Below are 15,865 nucleotides of genomic sequence, written 5' to 3'. Positions count from 1 at the left end.
GTGATGCAGTTATTGTTGTCCAGTGCTTCTAATATATTTTTACTGTTCTCCATTCTCTGAATTTGTTGCAAGCACTAGGCTGATGCCCGAGGAGAACATATGATGTGTTGAACTTTGTTTGGTTCCTTGCCATTCAAAGAAGATAGATGTTTGTTGTCCAGTGACCGGATATGCAAGCCAGCATAGGAACTCCACGATAACTGCAAATTAATAGTAAGTTACGAGCTCACTCTCATATATGATTCACTATGAACCTTTTTTTGGTTCTGTGCAGTAGCATTAGGATCATGAAGATGTCAGGTTTTTCCTACCACCATTCTGTTCATGAAGGGAAAAAATATACTCATCTTTTGCGACGACAAGGCAGGTAACAACCTTGGTCAATCTCATGGAAGCCACTTTAGATCTTTCAGTTGACCTATCTAATACATTGTCTGTTACTTATACAATAAAATTTCACATTTCATATAGTTATTGTAGTTCGCTTAAATTTGGGGATCTAAGCACTCTTTATTAGGCTCCATTGTTGACCTGTATCTCTCTCTTCTTTTTGCGGGATAAAAATGCTGGCCTCTATATCTATTGGCATGTGACAAAGATGATGCACCTAACTACATTGAAAAAGGGTAGCAAAAGCAACTTGCTCCATAGAGGTTACGTTTTACATGCCTTTTGTTATTTAATACTATTTGGACAACTCCCAGACCCGCCACTCCTTAGTCCTTATTTATAGTACTTAAAAACTTAGACCCTTCATCATAATCATCTACTGTCATTAGCAATTCATGTACATAATTTTATTGTGCTCCAAGAAAAAAATGTAATTTTTCAAATGCATTAAAATAATTTGGTTAGTAAATTTATGCCCAGTTTTTAAACATATTATACCGATGGTTCTTCTTTTGATTTTTTTTCTGGTGGACTAACATTACATCATTCATTTGACAAACTGGGCCAAAACTGCTATTACGTAATTGCACATTTGAATTCAATTCATTTTTAATATATTTGCACATGAATGCCCAATATTTAAATATGTTTCCATCCTCTATATGTAACATGAACATACATGTTATTGTACATGGATTGTAAGGTTATTCAAAAATGTTATACATAATTCTGCTCTTAGTACAAACCAAATTCAGATATATACATCAATCCAAAAGATCGTAAACAATCATTTAGGTATACAGAATAACATAACCTTCCTGTTATTATTTGGTTTCTTATTGTATTAACCCAATGCGTTACTAACTTTGACTTGAACAGATGACCTTCGAGAAAAGTGGACAACCAATTAAAATTGTATTAATATTGGTTATATCCACAAAACTGAGTAATATATAGTTTTTCCGAGTTTGAAATAACTAATCATGCTCTAAAGGCCCTTAGTTCTGTAAACTTATGGTGTTCTACTCTGTTGTGGATTATGTTGCTGATGGTTAACCTAAACTTAAGAAGCACATTTATAATTATCGTTCTTTTGTCTCAATCATTCCCACGCAGTTATAAATTCCACTGTGCATGCTTCCTTTGCATGGTATTGTTTGGATTTTTAATTTTGGAGCCAACTTGATTAGTGTCAAGCAATAGTGTATGGTCTCAATCATGCAAGTCAAAAAAATCATGCAAGTGTCCGAAAAAATGGAGGTTATTTTTACTATGATGTGCTTTCAGTATACATAGTAAATTACAATGTGTTTGAATTACATGTTCTGATATACTATATTTTGTACGTGGTTAATGAGTACCTTCAGTGATAGAACTTATTTATCCATCACTATTTTCCTTTAGTAGTACTCTATTTTCCTATAGTGGTGTGTTGCATGACTAATGTTCCTGATATCTTAACTGTCTCTGTAGTCTTGGCTCTTGGCTCAATGGAACATTTTCTGCATCCGAGGCACTATTTGGGTTTTACTTCCAACCGTATAGCTCCGAGGAAATAAAAATGACATATTGTTTCACTCTGATCATATAATGGTCGATTATATTTTACATTGGAATCCGCAGTCATCATGTAAATAAGCTTTTACTTACCATACTATTTTTCTTTAAATTAGCTGCATTGCTTTGTCTTATTTCCCTTCTATTGGAAATACAATTTTGCATGTTTGATTGATAATGATGCGTTTGTTATCAGTATTTATAAATTATTCATTTTGCAACTATACGTGTTGAATTAGTGCTATTGGCATATATCTGTTGGAACACGCGGTACGCTACGCTAGCGCCAAATAAAATTTTCTACCGCGCGCCCAAGATCTTGCTGCTGGAAATAGATCACGGAATCGGGTTTACCACTAGACGCGCAGTCACCGCAGCGGAAGTAGAGTTGGTGATGCGTGTAGCCGATCTCCCGCGAACAGCGAAGACCCGTGAACGGTGATCTCCCGCGAACGGCACCTCGCGGTTCCCTCGAACGGTTCGTCCAAGCACCGCAGATGCGATGCCTCCAAGGTATCCACACGTACGGGGAGCAGCGTCGAGCGGCGAACTGCTAGGTCCGGTCGCGCGGCATGGCGTGGGGAGTGGCGGTGGCTAACCAGGGTTCAATTCGATCAACCCTAAGTGGTGTGCCCACTCCCCTTTATATAGACCTCCAAGGTGGGCTCAACACTTGAGCCCACTAGGAGTCCACATCCATTTTCCACTCGGATCCAATCCGAATGGGCTGCAGCCCCTTAAGTGTGCGACCCTATAGGTTCACGTACACATGGACACGACCAGAGTGGATAGTTGGTAGCGGCTCCTAGCAGAACGTGCCAACTCCCATGTGGGCGTAAAGTCATTTGACGAACCTCAACAATGTGGCATATGCAACATTCCTTTCGCCTCGCGATATTTGTTGTCGAGCTCAAGGCGAGTACTTGTCACCCTTGTGATAGCTCGACCTCTCTTCTCGAAACCGTGATACAGATTCCCGAACTAGGTTAACGCTTAACCCAAGTCGCATGGCCATGCTTTCTGAATCTGATCACTCGAGAGGGCCCAGAGAATATCTCTCCAAATAGGAGGGGCAAATCCCATCTTGGTCAACCATGTCTCGCGGCATGTCTCACGACTCACCCGAAAGCTACCTTTATAACTACCCAGTTACGGAGTAGCGTTTGATAGACCCTAAGTGAGTCGATCCTCATCCCGAGAACATGTGAGGACCTCAGGTCTAGGACATGGGATAGACATTGCACTTGAGACTAACAGATGACTATATCTCGTTGTGTCTCAAAGTGGGTCTGTCCGGCTCGGTGATCTCCATCCCCGAGCCCATACTATCGGTTTAGCATCTCCATGCACATGACTTGTGAAACATAGTCATCAACCGAGTTGTATACTAGTCAAGGATATGGGTCCGCACAACCTTATCAACTAGGGACCACTAGAACAATCATCATACAATACATAGTCCCACAAACAAGTCACATACTTATTGATACATATCATTGATGATGTTCAAGGACAATACAAAGGACTCATGAATACATATGGAAATGTCATCATCACATGATTGCCTCTAGGGCTATCTCCAACAATATCTTCTACTCTTTTCTTATTGACTGAACAACCACCAACTTCTCTGCTTTTAATCAGTATAGGATTAAGGAACACATTGATTAACTATTTAGTTGTTTTAATTTTTCGAAACACCAAGGCATATTTTATACAATTTTGGATGACAAATGGATATCAAGTCTGTACTTATATATGTAGGGGAGTACGACGAATGCTAATAGATCGTCTTTCATGTGGTATACATGATATTTTCCATAAGTCAATTACACTATCTATTGATAAATAGAAGAAATTTTGGGCATAGCACGGTTAAAATATTTTACTTTGAACCTTTAGTTTTATATCATATGTTAATAAGTAACAGTAACCCTATGATATTGTGTAACTTTTTTCCTTGAATATTCTATGATAATATTACAATCAAGAAAATTTAACATATTCAATATAAATTAATATAGTCTAAATTGGAGAAGGTTGTTCACAAACTTTTTAGGACCACTCCATCCATTTACAGTCACATGTTGCACAAAATACTATTATTCCATATGCAAAGTCATAACAAATGCATTTGCATACATGTGACAAATATTTTAGGAAAAAAATAAAATTACTCAAAATGTTTTTCATTAAAACATATTTTGATATAATTACATGTATAAGAGGTCATGTCCCTACGTTTAAGCAAATAACCAGTGTATTCGACAGCTCCACATTCTTCCCAAATATTTGGCTTACCACCATATATTGTCCCTGTATATGAAATCCCGTGTTCTTTAATCTATATGATTGGACACACATCCAAGCAAAATCACAAATCAATACCAGATCATATCATAGACAACAAGATAAAGTTAGATAACTAGCCCGTGCGAATGCACGGGTGGACGACTAGTGGAGTTTAATTTTGAACCTAGGGTTCAAACCAACTTCATTTAAATCATTGCTAGTTGCATTAGCTCAAATCACAGCATATTGCCATGTCACATTCATGCATCATACTATTGCATTGCATTGATTGTGTTTCCTCTCTGTTGCCGGTATTTGTTCCCCCTCAGTAGACGTTGTTCCGACGATGAGTTCGATGACACCGATGAAGAGCTATACTATCTTCAGAAGTGCCAGGCAAGCAAAAACCCCTTGTTCATTCCGATACAATCCCACTCTCTCGCTTATGTTCTCTTTTACTACATTAGGGCAACAACGATTCAATGCTTACATGCTGCAGTAGTTGAACCCCTTTCCTCTGCATGACCTGTCATTGCCACAGTAAATAGATCAAACCCACTAGCATGAGTAGGAGTTGTTTGAGCCCTGATGTGCCTACTCATTCATGCTTGTTTTCATGCCTGCTACTGCTTAGAGTTGAGTCAGGTCTGATTCATCGGGGATGAATTGGAATGTGGTGAACATGTCCTACTGCTGAGAGCTAAGTGTGTGAACATGATTTGGTAAAGGTAGCGGTGAGAAGCCATGTAGGAGTACATGGTGGGTTGTCTCATTGAAACCGTCCTCAGGAACTGAGTTCTGTGTTTGTGATCCATGAACAGCTACTACCACACGTTGGGCCCTGGAGTATGACCCCGCTCGACTTATTAACCCCCCTGTCCTCTGTCCAGGAGTTGCAAGTAGTTTCTAGTGTTTGTAGTATGCTGGACGCCGTGTGTAGCGCTGACCCGAGGGGTGGGCTGTGATGCGGTTGGCACGTGGCCCGGTGTACCGAGTCGTCCGTTTGTTGCCTCGGGAACCCTGCACACATCGTCCGAGGCCGTAGTGGAAACCTCAGCCGGACTCCCTGCGAATGGAACCTGAATAGGTGATAAACCTGGACTAGGGACTTGTGTGGTTTGTCATGTCATAGTCTACACCCACGTCGGCTTTCGCTTGAAGTCTGCCCAGCACATGTCGTGTGCAGATGCTAAGTGGTGGAAACATGTGTGAAGAAGTACACCCCTGCACAGTTATAAATGATCTATTCGAATAGCCGTGTCCGCGGTAATGAACTTCTGGATTGCCTATACAGTTCATAGACAACTGAAAGTGGATACTCTAAAATGCGCAAGATAAGTGTGAGTGCTATGGATGGCGTTCTCGTAGGGAGACGTACGGGAGCGGATCCATAGTGGTGTATTGATTGGTGAATATGTGGACTCGTGTGCGCCACCTCAAAATAGTTACTTGCAGTCGTAGTGCATGATAGCCACTGAGTCAGAGCTGGCTTGCTGCAGTTAAACTCCACCACCCCCTTTGTTGATGCTGATGCATATGTAGCTAGTTCTGATGTAAGTCTTGCTGGGTACATCTGTACTCACGTTTGCTTAATTTATGTTTTTGCAGAGAGACTTCAGTCTCACTAGTAGTTCCGCGTGGACTTCGACGTTTAGCTTGTTACCTCAGCTACGATCTTGTGCCCTCGGCAGGGTCTTGTAAATAGTCAGGCTTCTCAGCCTTTTTCATTTGTAGTTGTCTTTACTCAGACAAGTTAAGCTTCCGCATGTGCTTATTGCTTGTATGACTTGAATGCTGGGTCATCAGACCCATGTTTGTAATATCTGGCTCCCCGGTGCCTAATGAATAAATACTTTAAGTCGTAGAGTTTTGTTGTGATGCCATGTTGTATTTGCATATATCGAGCATATTGTGTGTATGATTTTGAAATGCTTGGTATGTGTGGGATCCGACTATCTAGTTGTTTATTCTTGGTAGCCTCTCTTATGGGGAAATGTCTCCTAGTGCTTCCACTGAGCCATGGTAGCTTGCTACTGCTCCGGAACACTTAGGCTGGCCGGCATGTGTCCTTCTTCGTTCCTGTGTCTGTCCCTTCGGGGAAATGTCACGCGTTGTTCCTTTAAGTCCTTGTAGCTTGCTACGACCTGGGTTCATACATTGATGACCGACACGTTCGTTGTTGGGTCATGTATGCCTGGCCCTGTAAGTTAGTGCCACCTTGGGTTTACGACTAGTCATGTCGGCCCGGGTTCTCTGTCATATGGATGCTAGCGACACTATCATATACGTGAGCCAAAAGGCGCAAATGGTCCCGGGCTAGGTAAGGTGGCACCCGTGGGAATACCGTGCGTGAGGCCGCAAAGTGATATGATGTGTTACATGCTAGGTCGGTGTGACTTAGGATCGGGGTCCTGACAGCTCTCATACATGGATCCTATGTCGGATTTCATAGCCTGAAGCCATTTGTCGAAATTTGGGCTCATCATAGCTTCCTTATAGTTCGTAGGTTCGCCGTTGTCTAACAACATGATTTCCAGGACTGGATTACCGTAGCACTCTGGTGCGGAACATACCCTGGTCGACCTATGAAGTTCAGTAGTAACTTGATCAGAAGTTTCATGATCATCATCATTAGCTTCCTCTTCGGGCGGTGTAGGCATCACAAGAACTGCTTTATGTGATGTGCTACCTTCCAATTCGAGAGAAGGTACAATTACCTCATCAAGTTCTACTTTCCTCCCACTCACTTCTTTCAACAGAAACTCCTTCCCTAGACAGGACCCATTATTGGCAACAAAAATCTTGCCCTCGGATATGTGGTAGAAGGTATACCCAATGTTCTCCTTAGGGTATCCTATGAAGACGCACTTCTCCGCTTTGGGTTTGAGTTTACTAGGCTGATGCCTTTTGACATAAGCGTCGCTTCCCCAAACTTTAAGAAACATCAGCTTAGGTTTCTTACCAAACCACAACTCATACGGTATCATCTCAACGGATTTAGACGGTGCCCTATTTAAAGTGAATGCGGCTGTCTCTAATGCATAACCCCAAAACGATAGTGGCAAATCGGTAAGAGACATCACAGAACGCACCATATCCAATACAGTATGATTACAACATTCGGATACACCATTACGCTGTTGTGTTCTAGGTGGCGTGATCTGTGAAACAATTCCACATTGCCTTAAATGCATACAAAACTCGTAACTCAAATATTCATCTCCATGATCAGATTGTAGAAACTTTATTTTCTTGTTATGATGATTCTCCACCTCACTCTGGAATTCGTTGAACTTTTCAAATGTTTCAGACTTGTGTTTCATTAATTAAATATACCCATATCTACTCAAATCATCTTTGAAGGTAAGAAAATAATGATATCCACCACGTGCTTCAAGACTCATCTAACCGCATACATCGGTATGTATTATTTTCAGTAAGTCACTAGCTCGCCCCATTGTTCCGGAGAACGGAGTTTTAGTCATCTTGCCCATGAGGCATGGCTCACATGTCTCAAATGGTTCATAATCAAGAGATTCCAAAAGTCCATCAGCATGGAGTTTCTTCATGCGCTTTACACCAATATGACCTAAGTGGCAGTGCCACAAATATGTGGTACTATCATTATTAACTTTGCATCTTTTGGCATCAATATTGTGAATATGTGTATCACTACGATCGAGATTTAACAAGAATAAATCATTCACAAGGGGTGCATGACCATAAAAGATATTACTCATATAAATAGAACAACCATTATTCTCTGACTTAAATGAATAACCGACTCGCAATAAACAAGATCTAGATATAATGTTCATGCTTAATGCATGCACAAAATAATTATTATTTCGGTTTAAAACTAATCCCGAAGGTAGATGTAGAGGTAGCGTGCCAACGGCGATCACGTCAACCTTGGAACCATTTCCAACGCGCATCATCACCTCGTCCTTAGCTAGTCTTCGTTTATTCCGTAGCTCCTGCTTCGAGTAACAAATATTAGCAGCCAAACCAATATCAAATACCCAGGCGCTACTATGAGCACTAGTAAGGTACACATCAATAACATGTATATCAAATATACCTTTGTTGACGTTGCCAGCCTTCTTATCTGCCAAGTACTTGGGGTAGTTCCGTCCAGTGACCATTCCCCTTGCAGTAGAAGCACTCAGTCTCAGGTTTGGGTACAACCTTGGGTTTCTTCATGGGAGCGGCAACTGTCTTGCCTTCTTCTTGAAGTTCCCTTTCTTTCCCTTACGTTTTCTTGAAACTAGTGGTCTTTCTAACCATCAACACTTGATGCTCCTTCTTGATTTCTACCTCCGCAGCCTTAAGCATCGCGAAGAGCTCGGGAATCATTTTCTCCATCCCTTGCACATTATGGTTCATCACAAAGCCCGTATAGCTTGGTAGCAGTGACTAAAGAACTTTGTCAATGACCGTGTCATCTGGAAGATTAACTCCCAACTGAATCAAGCAGTTGTGAAACCCAGACATTCTGAGTATATGCTCACTAACAGAACTGTTCTCCTCCATATTGCAGCTAAATAACTTGTCAGAGATGTCATATCTCTCAACCTGGGCATGATCTTGAAATACCAATTTCCGCTCCTTGAACATCTCATATGCTCCATGGTTCTCAAAACGTCTTTGGAGCCCCGGTTCTAAGCCGTAAAGCATGGCGCACTGAACTATTGAGTAGTCATCAGAATGTGCCTATTCAGAACATCCACAGACAAGACTAGAGGGGGTGCGGCACCTAGCGGTGCATAAAGGACATAAGCCTTCTGTGCAGCAATGAGGATAATCCTCAAGTTACGGACCCAGTATAGTACGCATAGTTGCTTCCATTATCTTTAAGCTTAGCTTTCTCTAGGAATGCATTAAAATTCGGGGGAACTACAGTGCGGGCAACTGATCTACAACACAAAATTTGCAAAGACAATCAAGTCTAAGTTCATAATAATTAGTTCAATTAATCAAATTACTATTGAACTCCCACTCAAATCAACATCCCTCAAGTTGTGTAAGTGATACATGATCCAAATCAACTAACCCATGTCAGATCATCACGTGAGATGGGGTAGTCATCAATGGTGAACTTCTCCATGTTGATCATATCTACTATAAGACTCATGTTTGACCTTTCGATATCTTGTGTTCCGAGGCCATGTCTGTACATGCTAGGCTCGTCAAGTTTAACCCAAGTATTTTGCATGTCAAACTGGCTTACACCGGTTGTATGCGAACGCAGAGTCTATCACACTTGATCATCACTAGGTGCTTTTAAACGACATACTTTTGCAACGGTGCATACTTAGGGAGAACACATTTCTTGAAATTAAGTGAAGGGATCGTCTTATAATGCTACCGTCGTCCTAGCAAAATAAGATGCATAAAAAGATAAACATCACATGCAATCAATATGTGACATGATATGGCCATCGTCATCTTGTGCCTTTGATCTCCATCTCCAAAGCACTGGCATGATCTCCATCATCACCGACATCACACCATGATCTCCATCATAGTGTCGTCACGTGGTCGTCTCGCCAACTACTGCTTCTACAACTATTGCTAGCGCATAGTGATAAAGTAAAGCAATTACATGGCGATTAATAGATTAAAGACAACCCTATGGCTCCTGCCAGTTGCCGAACTCATAGACATGCAAGTCGTGAGCCTATTACAAAACATTATCATCTCATACATCAATATATATCACATCATGTTTTTGGCCATACCACATCACAACTTGCCCTGCAAACACAAGTTAGACGTCCTCTACTTTGTTGTTGTAAATTTTACGTAGCTGCTATGGGCAACTAGCAAGAATCATTCTTACCTATGCAAAGCCACAACAGTGATAATCAAGTTGCCTTTTAACCTTCTACAAAGACCGCCTTCATCGAATTAGATTCAAGTAAAGTAGGAGAGACAGACACCCGCTGGCCACCTTATGCAAAACAAGTTGCATGTCAGTCGGTGGAACCGGTCTCATGTGCGAGGACATGTAAAGTTGGTTCGAGCCGCTTCATCCCACAATACCACCGAATCCAAATAAGACAAGAGACATAAGCAATTTGAGCATCAACGCCCACAACTCTTTGTGTTCTACTCGTGCATATACATCTACGCATAGACCTAGCTTTGATATCACTGTTGGGGAACGAAGCATGAAAAAAAATCCTACGAACACCGAAGAGCTATCTAGGAGAAGCATAGCAAGGAGAGGGGAGAGTGTGTCTATGGACCCTCATAGACCGTTAAGCAGAAGCATATATCACGCGGTTCATATAGTCGTACTCGTCACGATCCAATCGCGATCCAAACTGATGAAGTACCGAACAGACAGCACATTCGCGTTCAGCACACGTACGGCTCGATGACGTCTCCCCCCTCCTTCATCTAGCAAGCGAGGGGGAGAAGTAGATGGGATCGCCGGCAGCACGACACGTGACGGTGATGGTGGTGGAGTAATTCTGGCAGGGCTACGCCGAGCACTACCGAAACAACAATCACGGAGGAGTTACAAAGTAACGGGAGAGAGAGGGGGGCCAAGGGCTTGTGTGTCCTCTTGGGGGTACCCCTTCCCCTCTATATGAGGGGCGTGGTGGCCAGCCCTCCAAGCCCTAGGGTTGGCAGAATAAGAGGGAGGAGTTGGACTCCTACTCCAATTCCCTCCTTTCCAAACACAGCTGGACTCTCCACCTTTCCCAGCCACATGGGCCTTGAGGGACTTGTGCGCCTGGGCTAATAAGGCTAGGGTGCCTCCCCTCTACCCATGATGGCCCTTGGGACATGGTGGAACCCTTGGTGGACTTCCGGACTCCTCCAGAAGTTTCCAGAGTTCTGGAAGCTTCCCGGTACAATACCGAAAAGTGAAACTTTTTCCAAAACCCTGAAAGCAACTTTCCATATATAAATATTTACCTCCGAACCATTCCAGAGCTCCTCGTGGCGTCTGGGATCTCATCCGGAACTCTGAACAACATTTGGTCATGAACATTCATATCCCAATATTACTCTAGCGTCACCGAACGTTAAGCGTGCGGACCCTATGGGTTCGAGAATCATGTAGACATGACGGAGAAACCTCTCCAGTCAATAACCAATAACAGAACCTGGATGCCCATATTGGTTCCTACATATTCCACAAAGATCTTTTATCGGTTTAACCACTGATACGTCTCCAACGTATCTATAATTTTTGATTGTTCCATGCTGTTATATTATCATTCTTGGATGTTTTACAATCATTTCATAGCAACTTCATATCATTTTTTGGGACTAACCTATTGACATAGTGCCCAGTGCCAGTTGCTATTTTTTCCTGGTTTTTACTTCGCAGAGTATCAGTACCAAATGGAGTCCCTTGAAGAATTTTTTTGACCAGAAGACACACAGTGGGCCAAAGATGTACCTGAGGGGAGGCCCGAGGTGGGCACAACCCACCAGGGCGCGCCAGTAGGCCCAGGCATGCCCAGGAGGTTGTGCCCCCCTCAATGACCTCCCGGACCACCTCTTCGTCCTATAAATACCCAAGTCTACTAGAAACCCTAGGGGAGTCAAGAAACACAATTCCTGCCGCCGCAAGTTCCAGAACCACGAGATCCAATCTAGACACCATCATGGAGGGTTCATACTCCTCATTGGTGTCTCTCCGATGATGAGTGAGTAGTTCACCATAGACCTATGGGTCCGTAGGCAGTAGCTAGATGGCTTTCTCTCTCTCTCTCTCTCTTTTGATTCTTAATATAATGGTCTCTTGGAGAAATATTTGATGTAACTCTTTTTGCGGTGTGTTTGTTGGGATCCGATGAACTTTGAGTTTATGATCAGATCTATATCCATGAATGTTATTTGAGTCTTCTTTGATCTCTTATATGCATGATTATTTATAGCCTCGTATTTCTTCTTCGACCCTTTGGTTTAGTTAGGCCAACTAGATCAATTTTTCTTGCCATGGGAAGAGGTGCTTTATGATGGGTTCGATCTTGTGGTGTTCTTTCCCAATGACATAAGGGGCAGCAAGACACGCGTGTATTGTTGCTATTAAGGATAACAAGATGGGGGCTATTCCTACATGAATAGATCTCGTCTACATCATGTCATCGTTCTGATTGCATTACTCTGTTTCTCCATGAACTTAATACACTAGATGCATGCTGGATAGCGGTCGATGTGTGCAGTAATAATAGTAGATGCAGGCAGGAGTCAGTCTACTAATCTTGGATGTGATGCCTATATATTGATCATTGCCTTGGATATCATCATAATTATTCGATTTTCTATCAATTTCCCAACAGTAATTTGTTTACCCCGTGTGCTATTTCTTGAGAGAAGCCACAAGTGAAATCTACGGCCCCCGGGTCTATTCTTCATCATATTTGCTTTGAGATCTATTTTTATTTTGTTTTGTTTTCAGATCTATTATTCGAAAAACCCAAAAATACCTTGCTGCTCTTTTTTATTACTTATTTTATTTCGCGTTTTATCGAGATCTATTTATCTAATCTACCACAACTTTTATCCCGTCAACTTGACAATTACTGACGTTGTTACCCGAAGAGGGATTGACAACCCCTCATACGCGTCGGGTTGCAAGTATTTCTTCTTTGTGTGCAGGTACCGTTTACATAGTGTTGCTTGGTTCTCCTACTGGATTGATACCTTGGTTTCATAACTGAGGGAAATACCTACCGTAGTTGTACTACATCATCCCTTCCTCTTTGAGGAAATACCGACGCAGTTTCAAGCGACATCAAAAGGAATTTCTGGCGCCGTTGCCGGGGAGACATCATCAACATCTATCAGGTTCCTAATCACAAATCTCATCTCCTTGCAATTTACATTATTTGCCATTTTCCTCTCGTTTTCATCTCACCCACTTCACAAAAAATTGCCGTTTTATTCGCCTTCTTTTTTCGTTCGCCGTTTCCTCGTTAGAACTGTTTTTGTTTGCGATCTTGCTTGCTTTTTCGTTATGGCTAGTTCTTCCTTTGTTGCGTGTACCCCGAGAATGAGGTTCTTAAGTTTAAACAAAGGGGAGGGGAGAATCTAAAAGATGCTTGGTATAGGATTTGCAATGCTCGTAATAGATCTATTCGAAAGCAATCTACTGTTGTTCTTCTTCGCAGTTCTTATGTGAGCATAACCACTTGGTATAGATTCATCCTTGACATGATTACCGGTGGGAATTTCTTGATGTGTCCATCTTTGGATGCTTTTAATGCCATGGGAGATCTAGTAGCTACACCACCTATCATCGTTAATGAAACAATCTTATCTCTTGAGCATGTTATGCAAAGAGTAGATGCTATTGAAAAGAAGATGGTCACCTTAGATCAAATTGAAAATTTGGATAAAAAATGCACAACCTTGCTAATCAATTTGGTTCAAAAGCGGATGGCATTTTTAAATTACTAAGGGAGAAAGAAACCGTAGTTAACGAAAGAATTGGAGAAAGCCCTTCTCGGATCGATAAATTGGAAGAAATTTTTAGTAACTTAAGCTCGCCTTTTTCTTTTGTTAATAGTATTGAAAAAACTCCCGTAAAAATTTGCAAGTCTACTCAAGCCACTAAGAACAAGGGTGCAACTCCTAATAAAGAAGATCTTAAAACTATTAGTATCCATCCCAATTTTGTTGACGTGATAAAAGATCCTACCTACAAGAATGAACTTTTCAATCTTATCCCTAGAAGGGTTGTTATTGAAATTATGCATCCTAATTCTTTGAAGAATTCTAGTTGTATTATTGAGGAGTTGGAAACTAAAGATGACAATACTTGAATCTATGCATTATGCATAGCTAGAGGCATAAAACGATAATGCTTGTCGGGAGGCACCCCCACGAATAAATTTTATTTTTGCCTTTATCTTTCTATTCTTGAGTGTTTACATAATTATGCTACTGTTATGATTGTGTTTTTTATGTTTTAATTAGTGTTTGTGCCAAGTAAAGCCTTTGGGATCATGCTGGGTGATAGTTGATTTGATATTGTTGAAAAACAGAAACTTTTGTGCCCAGTTGCAGAATTGTTTAAAAACAGAGAAGAGCGATAAAATCCTGATTCTTTAACACATGATTTATATACAAATTTCCTACGGTGTCCTAACTTTTCAGAATTTTTGGAGTTACAGAAGTATACGGATTTTTCAAATTACTACAGACTATTCTGTTTTTGACAAATTATTTTTTCTTTGCGTTGTGTGCTTATTTTGATGAATCTATGGATTGTATCAGGGGGTATAAGCCATGGTAGAGTTAGAATACAGTAGGTATAATGAGAAAATAAAATATGAATGGATTTGCAATAGTACTTAGAGTATTGATTTGCTTTGATATACTAACAGATCTCACGAAGGTTTTGTTAAGTTTTGTGTGATTGAAGTTGTCATGTTTTGGGCGAGATCACGATGGATGAAGGAATAAGGAGTGAAAAGAGCCGAAGCTTGGGGATGCCCCATGGCACCACCAAGTTATTATTCAAGGAGAATCAAGCAACTAAGCTTGGGGATGCCTCGGAAGGCATCCCGTCTTTCTTCTAACGACCATCAGTATTTTACTTGGAGCTATATTTTTATAGGTCACATATCATGAGTGTTGCTTGGAGCTTCTTGTATTATATGAGTCTTTGCTTGCTTTGCTTTTTAGTTTGTGTCAAATATACTTGCTGGACACACCTTTTTGAGAGAGCCAAAATTATGCTATGGTTTGATAGAATTGCTCTTTATGCTTCACTTCCATTTTTTGAGCTATGGAATTGCTCTAGTGCTTCACTTATATCTTTTTGAGCACGGTGTGCTTTAATATTTTTGAAGAAATGCTCTCATGCTTCACTTAGATCTATTTGAGAGTTAGTAAATTTTTGAAGAAATTCTCTCATGGTTCACTTATATTATTTTGAGAGAAGAAAAAAAATATGCTCATGTTCTTCACTTAAATTTGGTTGAGCTCATCAAAAGCAACATATGAAACTAGTCCCAAAGTGATAGCTATTCAAGAGGGATATAATAAAAAAATTCATGAAAATCATTGGACAAATTAAACTTGATTCTTTGTAATAGTTTTGGGATATGATGATAGTGATATGTGAGTCATGTTGGTGAGTAATTATGCTCTAGTAAGAATATTGGTGTTAAGGTTTGTGATTCCCTATGCAAGCATGAAAGTCAATAGTTATGCAATGAAATTACATCCTACTTATGGTGCATTTTTTGGTATTAGCTATGCTTAATGCTCGCTTATGTGATTTTTCGTTTCTTGGTTGGTTGCTTCTCAATCTATTTGCTAGCCTCCACTTGTACTAAGTAGAAATACTACTTGTGCATCCAAAATCTTTAAACCCAGTTTTGCCATATGAGTCCACCATACCTACCTAGATGCGGTATTTCCGTGCCGTTCTAAGCAAATTTGTATGTGCCATCTCTAAATTTCAAAATGAACTTCCTTTTTGTGTGGTCGTACCGCTCATGAAGCGGCAGGGGGTGGCCAATATTTTCCATGCTAGATGTGTTATTCTCAAGATGAGTGTTTATTCACTTGTCATTGCTCGAGAGTACGGCGGTAATAGGGATGCCCAGTCCTGAAATGTAAAAGAAATTTACTTTATGTTGTCAAATAA

This window comes from Triticum aestivum, chromosome 5D, assembly GCF_018294505.1.
Source record: "Triticum aestivum cultivar Chinese Spring chromosome 5D, IWGSC CS RefSeq v2.1, whole genome shotgun sequence".
NCBI classification, from domain to species: Eukaryota; Viridiplantae; Streptophyta; class Magnoliopsida; order Poales; family Poaceae; genus Triticum; species Triticum aestivum.
The sequence above is the reverse complement of the archived record's forward strand: the minus strand, read 5'-3'. Positions refer to the sequence as shown.